Source organism: Anabrus simplex, chromosome 6 (genome assembly GCF_040414725.1).
Source record: "Anabrus simplex isolate iqAnaSimp1 chromosome 6, ASM4041472v1, whole genome shotgun sequence".
NCBI classification, from domain to species: domain Eukaryota; kingdom Metazoa; phylum Arthropoda; class Insecta; order Orthoptera; family Tettigoniidae; genus Anabrus; species Anabrus simplex.
Genome location: NC_090270.1, coordinates 87,014,367 through 87,021,989, shown reverse-complemented (window position 1 = coordinate 87,021,989; position 7,623 = coordinate 87,014,367). Strand labels below are relative to the sequence as shown.

At 42.4% G+C, this 7,623-nt stretch overlaps 1 non-coding gene across 1 annotated transcript; it reads left to right on the top strand.

Moving 5' to 3' along the window:
* The first annotated feature begins 3,926 nt into the window (after window positions 1-3,926).
* Window positions 3,927-4,003, top strand: TRNAS-CGA (transfer RNA serine (anticodon CGA)). Its single transcript has one exon. It is a non-coding gene; the product is annotated as a tRNA-Ser (tRNA).
* Window positions 4,004-7,623: the final 3,620 nt, after the last annotated feature.

Sequence of the window (7,623 nt, the reverse complement as noted above, 5' to 3'; positions counted from 1 at the left end):
AGCCCTTTCCTATCCCATCGTCGCCATAAGACCTATCTGTGTCAGCGCGACGTAAAGCAACATGTAAAAAGAAATTCTTATATTCTGGGAAAATCCACTTAAGAGGGGTTGAATGAATTCAAAATAAATTTAATTCTTTGTATGAGTATACTTATATCTTAACAACTTAAGATGTTACAGATGTGAACATTGGTATTTGAAATCTCATTTTAAAATAAGAAACACGTCTTCTTTTTCTTTCGAAAAAGCCACTTACGCGGTGAAAGAATTGAAAAATTAGTTGAATTATTTGTATGAGGACACTTACATGGAAAGCTAAAGATGTTACAGACATGGAAACTGGTATTTGGAATCTCCTTTAAACGTAAGAAAACACGTATTATTTTCGGGAAATCGACTGGGGTGGGGTGGGGGTGAAAATGAATAAAGAAACAGTTGAATTCTGTTTATGAGGATACTTATATATACAAAAAATTAAGATGTTACAGACGTAAAAATTGGTATTTGGAAACTCCTTTAAAAATAAGGAAATATGTATATTTTTTTCGGAAGATACACTTAGGTGTGGGTAGGGGTAGTGGTAATGACTAATAAAGGGGTTGAATTAATTTTACGGGGATACTTATATCTAAAATACTGAAGATGTTACAGACGTGGAAATAGGTATTTGGAATCTACACTAAATTTAATGGATTTTTTTTCAACTTCAGAGAGTACTGTTTCTCACGTGTACAGTTCTATATCGTATGGTCATCATAGCCCCAAAAGGCAATACTACAAGCGTGGTTTACGAAGAGTTTGTGGTTTAAATGAAACTCAATTTTCTAGTGAATTTTTATACCTTAGCGATTTTCAGATAATGTCTTCGTAAAGTACCGAGGAACGATTACGTTTACCAAATTACGAAATCCACGCGAGTGAAGCCGCGGGTAACTGTTAGTCTATGATAAGACAACAGCGTTACTAGTGGTAGAGTTAGTGAACCAATGTTTTTTTGATTTGAGGTTATGTCATCTAACAAGGAATAACATGAGTATGTCGTGCACCGTTACACCGCCAACAACAAAATGTTGTATGGTTGCAAATAATAATTTAGAAAAGTTGAAAAACTTAAAGTGGTGAAATATAGTGAAGAACTAGAACCGAGAGGTCGTTTAGATGAAGATGCCGTGATAGTAGAGCGATCAACAAAGACAATTGATGAAGATTATCGACTTTCAAATACGTGAAACGATACCAAAGTGCAGAAGCAACGTAAACCTCTTCAATAAGAACAACCAAGGCGACGAGAATACAAAACGAGAATTACATCGTAAAAACAGTATTTGGATACCTTTTTCTTCTCGGGAAATCTGAAAGAATTCTGTCATGTGTGAACGTATATGGTGAACAAATCAACTGCGAAGTGAAGCCTAATAGTGTCGAGTGTAATTACCTACTTAAAATTGGTTTACTTCTTCGTGTTCTAAATGTTCCCTTTTTCACATTTCAATGTTCAGTTGCTTCTCCTGAGGACTAGACTGTGGATTTTTATCAGAAGCTACCATTAAGGTGTCTCCATTTCATTAAATAATCAAAACGTTAAACGAGTAAGTTCTCATACCTTGGGAGCACCATAACATACAATCTGAACCCTCAAAATGAATTCAGACGCCGTATTGAGAGTTCCAGATCATATTTCCAAAAGAAGAGGTCATCATCTAAACCTCAAACTCAGGTAAAATCTGTTGAGATGTTACGTCTGTCAACACTGCTTTATGGAGTAGAGTCCTGGACTGAGGCCTTTGAAATGTGGTTACACAGGAGAATGCTCAGAAGAGCCTGTACAGCTTTTGTAACAAATAATGAAGGGTTAAGGAGAGCCAGAGCTGAGCGTGAGCTAATGAACACCATCAAAGTCAGGAAAACAGCTTATTTAGGCAATGTTATACGAGACAGAAGGTACGGGTTTCTACACCTTATATTACTAAACAAGACAGAAGGCAAGCGAGGAACTTGTAGACCACCGGAGCCATGGCTCCAAAATAGCAAGGAATGGACTTGCATCAACATCACCTCTTCAAGTTAGCTAAAGAAAGGGATGCCTTCTCCAGGGTGATCGCCAACTCGTAAAGGGACTCCCTTCAAATTTAATTCGAATTTTTCTTTAGCAAATCCATGAACGCCAACGAGTGCTGGCAAGATATGCTCCATTGCTTTCTGTAGATGTCGAGCAGAGTTTCTCTCTACATGTATAAGAATCTACTGAGTTCAGAGCACCAGCGACTTACTGTCAAAAACATTGAAGCGTTGCGTGCAATCCAATACAAGTTTATTAATTATTAGAACACAGTAAATGGAATAGGAAAGTTTATGATACCGGGAAAATTTAATAAGTGATTACCGAGCTCGATAGTTAAAGACGCTTAAGTGCGGCCAGTATCCAATATTCGGGAGATAGTAGGTTCGAAAACCACAGTCGGCAGCCCTGAAGATGTTTTTCCGTGGTTTCCCATTTTCACACCAGGAAAACGCTGAGGCTGTACCTTAATTAAGCCACGGCCGCTTCCTTCCCACTCCTAGCCCTTCCCTGTCCCATCGTCGCCATAAGTTCTGTGTCGGTACGACGTAAAGCAACTAGCAATAATAATAATAATAATAATAATAATAATAATAATAATAATAATAATAATAATAGTAATAATAATAATAATAACGTGATTTCATCAACACCTTCTTTCACCTTTTGGTATGTATTTTCAGAATTTTTCTTTCCCCTTTTCTGGCCACACTTTCCACCATAAAATTCTTTCCCTAGTGATTAATTTTTTTCGTGCAGGGATTAAGAGCATAAACTATGTTATATCGCGCCCATATAATACTAGACACTGATTTAATTTTCAGCAGTTAGCATATGAAAACGACTGAATATAAAATTTTCTGAAATATGTTGATGTAGGCTTATTCATTTCAAACCCTCTACAGTTAATACTGCCTCTGTTTTCAAAACATCAAACAAATCCTGAATTGCAGAAACTGTTGACTTATACTATTTAGCCCTGGCACAAATGTAATCTGATCGCTGAGCGGAGTAACGTAGCCAGGATCGGGCGATGGGAGGGAGTTACAGCAACAAAATGATGCGCATGCAAGACTTGTTATTATTATAAGGACACTGATACAAGTGATACACCGGGCGAGTTGGCCGTGCGCGTAGAGGCGCGCGGCTGTGAGCTTGCATCCGGGAGATAGTAGGTTCGAATCCCACTATCGGCAGCCCTGAAGATGGTTTTCCGTGGTTTCCCATTTTCACACCAGGCAAATGCTGGGGCTGTACCTTAATTAAGGCCACGGCCGCTTCCTTCCAACTCCTAGGCCTTTCCTATCCCATCGTCGCCATAAGACCTATCTGTGTCGGTGCGACGTAAAGCCCTTAGCAAAAAAAAAAAAAAAAACAAGTGATACACGTACTACATGTACGTAACACGACCTAATACGTTGAAAGTCTGTTTCGATTACAATGCGGTCGTGAAAATTCGATATTCATTGACATGCCCCACAACGGGCGACTTAAACGAACTCTACAGTGTGATGGTAGTAGTACCAGACCTGTAGCTTAGGTCCTTTCAGACAGAACAAAGATGGCCTAGGCCACCATAGCTCAATTGGTAGAGCAACCGACGCGAAATCGTGAGGTTGTGGGTTCGGATCCCACTGGTGTCCAGCTGGCCATTTTTGTTCTGTACTTAACATCTCTTCAACACGTAATACATGTACGTAACACGATCTAATACGTTGAAAGTCTGTTTCGATTACAATGCGGTCGTGAAAATTCAATATTCATTGACATGCCCCACAACGGGCGACTTAAACGCACTCTACAGTGTGCTAGCAGCAGTGCCAGACCTGTAGCTCAGATCCTTTCAAACAGAACAAAGATGGCCTAGGCCACCATAGCTCAATTGGTAGAGCAACCGACGCGAAATCGGGAGGTTGTGGGTTCGGATCCCACTGGTGTCCGGCTGGCCATTTTTGTTCTGTACTTAACATCTCTTGTCCGCCTCTGTGGTGTAGTGGTTAGTGTGATTAGCTGCCACCCCCAGAGGTCCGGGTTCGATTCCCGGCTCTGCCATGAAATTTAAAAAGTGGTGTGAAGGCTGGAACGGGGTCCACTCAGCCTCGGGAGGTCAACTGAGTAGAGGGGGGTTCGATTCCCTCCTCAACCATCCTAGAAATGGTTTTCCGTGGTTTCCCACTTCTCCTCCAGGCAAATTCCGGGATGGTACCTAACTTAAGGCCACGGCCGCTTCCTTCCCTCTTCCTTGTCTATCCCTTCCAAATTTCCCATCCCCCCACAAGGCCCCTATTCAGCATAGCAGGTGAGGCCGCCTGGGCGAGGTACTGGTCATCCTCCCCAGTTGTATCCCCCGACCCAGAGTCTGAAGCTCCAGGACACTGCCCTCGAGGCAGTAGAGGTGGGATCCCTCGCTGAGTCCGAGGGAAAAACCGACCCTGGAGGGTAAGCAGATTACGAACGAACGAACTTAACATCTCTTCAACACGTACTACATGTACGTAACACGACCTAATACGTTGAAAGTCTGTTTCGATCAGTATGTTGATATTCAGATTTGCAGTATACTAAAAAATCTTAGATTTAAAATACAGAACCAGAACAATACGATCAAGGTCAACAGTTCTACAGCGAATGGTATGTTCAGTTTACAATAATATGAAATCCAACTTTCGAGGCTTCTTGGAAAATCGATTCAACAGATCTGTGGTTTCTACAGTTATGTCCCTGAATGTTTAATTAGTTTCTTGCCAGTTTGTGTTTATTTCCTTCTTGTAAATTTTCCATGGGAGGGTGTGTCCTAACCCCCAATAATCCCCCCCCCCTACCACCCGTGGCTACACCCCAGGCTAAACGACACTTTCAACCACATTAGCAACACTGGCATTTCCTGGTCGCGAGATAGGATGGGTTGTTGGGATGGAACTGACCATTATTGTAAGAGGAAGTACAACTGTGCAACGATCCATTTTCAGTATTTATCAGAGAAGAAATTTAGAGGAACACCGTGATTACGATGGTTGGGATCATCGGCAAAATAAATGGAAGCCCCACGAAAGGCGTGTAAGTAAAATACACCCTAGTCTTCGCAATCCTAACACGGCCGTGGTACGAATAGAGCAAAATTTGACCGAAAGATTCAGTCAAGAAAACGAAATGAGGAGTTGGAGTCCAGTCGGCGACCCAGTGTTTGTCAACTGACACTCACTAGCTCAGAACTTTTGGGAGAGTCGGTCCCCTTTTCAGTCGCACGTAGGGGATATCGTGGATTTACAGGGTGCCCCAAAAGTCCATTAACATTTGACGAGGAGATACTTCACGGAATATTGGAGGTAGAGGGGTAATAATTGACACGGGGTTTTATTGACACCAAAATAAAGTACACAAAATGACCAACAGATGGCGTTTCATACGTTACACAAGCGATAATTAGCATAACAATCGAGGTTCAGTAAAGCCTATACTCTTTATAACACACGCTCAACATGTCAGTCGTCATTCACCAACAATACCTGTAGTCGAGGGACAATGTTGTAAACAGCACTTTACAGCATATCCGTAGGTTTGGTGAGAAATCGCCGTCGGATGTTATCTTTTAGCATCTCTATCCAACGCCATCACTTGGTCATTTCGTGTACTTTATTTTGGTGTCAATAAAACCCGATTTCATACCAATCATTAGTGCCAATTATTACGTAGCTCAAATTTCCCGGAAGTATTGCCTCGTCAAATGTTAACGGGTTTTTGAATCACCCTGTATTCTACACCACACGCACCCACGAGTTTCTCATGCGGAAATATACTACACAACATGTCCTGTAAAGATATCCCATGGTACTGCATTATCATCATCGTCCGACTCGCTGGCTGAATGGTCAGCATAATGGCCTTCGTTTCAGAGAGTCCCGGGTTCGAATCCCAGCCGAGTCGGGGATTTCCATCGGTTCTGAATAATTTTTCTGTCTCGGGGACTGGGTGTATGTGTCCGTCCCAACACTCTCCTCATCATATACAGACAACATACCACACTACCAACCACCACAGAAACACGCAATATTGATTACGTCCCTCCATATAGGGTTGGCGTCAGGAAGGGCATTCGGCCGTAAAACAGGGCCAAATCCACAGTTCGCACCCGCGACCCCACAGGTGTGGAGAAAAGCGGTAGCAAAAGAAGACTGCATTATCAACGTCACATAATAAAGGGCTATATGATGCAGAAAAAGTGTAGGTTTCTTGAACCCAAATGACTTGGTTCGATCCCAGCTTAGTCCGGGAGTTCTAGGCACCCGGTCCTCTTTGAAAATGGTAAAAAAATTGTCACTGGCAAATAAAAACTAATATCATTATTACTGAACATAAAAATCACGGGCAAAGAAGGAAAGTGGAACTTGTATCTGAGAAAGTCATCGACCGAGTTCGAGCAGTGCGTGCTGATTGACATGTTTGATGCCAATGGCTCTTCGTGAAAACAAGTACAGGTTCTTATCGAGCAGCCTAATCGTAGTTAATCATTCCATTCTAACTCCATAAATAAATTCTACAACTTTTATAAAATTAAAGCTGAAACAGTTTATATGATTCATCAATGTGTATCCTAAAACCAACGAGATCGTGATTGCCTTCATTTTGGAAGGACATGAGAAATAAACTGTACTTTTATCTAATCACTCGGCTTTTGGCCAAGATCTATAAAACGTCAAAGCTTCGTGATCTGATAGCGTGGTTAGCTTGTCAAAACACTTTTTTGGAAAATGATTCACCATCGAAATACAGGACGGCGGGTTAGGACAGGTAAATTATGATCACAGCCTGTTTCCAGACATTACCGGGTCAGGAATGGAATGAATGAAACCCCAATCTAGCGGTGAGGAGAGGGATTGTGCCGGCTGCCGAAGCCTGTCGCACTCCTCTGGTGCAGTGATTTAATGACTGACAGATGAAATGAACTGATATTGGACAGTGTTGCTGGAATGAAAGATGACAGAGAAAACTGGAGAACGGGGAGAAAAACCTGTCTCGCCTCCGCTGTGTCCAACACAAATCTCACGTAGAGTGACCGGGATTTGAACCACGGAATCCAGCGGTGAGAGGCCGGCGCGCTGCCGCGTGAACTGCGGAAGCTCTATATTAGGACAGGTAGAAGCATAAAACTTCTAATTATCAGATTGCGTGTCAAAAATCCTAAATTCAGTTCTAAATATCTCTGCATTGTTCACATGTAGTGAGGGAATATGGCGATGATGAGAGTAACTGGATGGGGAATTCATGCAATAAGCAGACACGTTAGTGTTATTCAACATGACTAGGCCATGCGGTTTTAACCCTCCTTCTAAGTAATATTAATAGTAACAACGTATACAGCAGGGCCTCTCAAACGCCCAAAGTCTCACGGGTGCAATCAGTCCCGCATCGGTCCCGCTCGGCTCGGCTCGAACCAACGCTTCGTCTCTGGGCTACTCGGCTAAGCTCGGCTCAACTCGGCTCAACTCAGCTAGGATTTGGAGCGCTACGGAGCAAGTGAGGAAGAGAGAGGCAGGGAGAGCGAGCGAGACAGGCGTGGGGAAAGT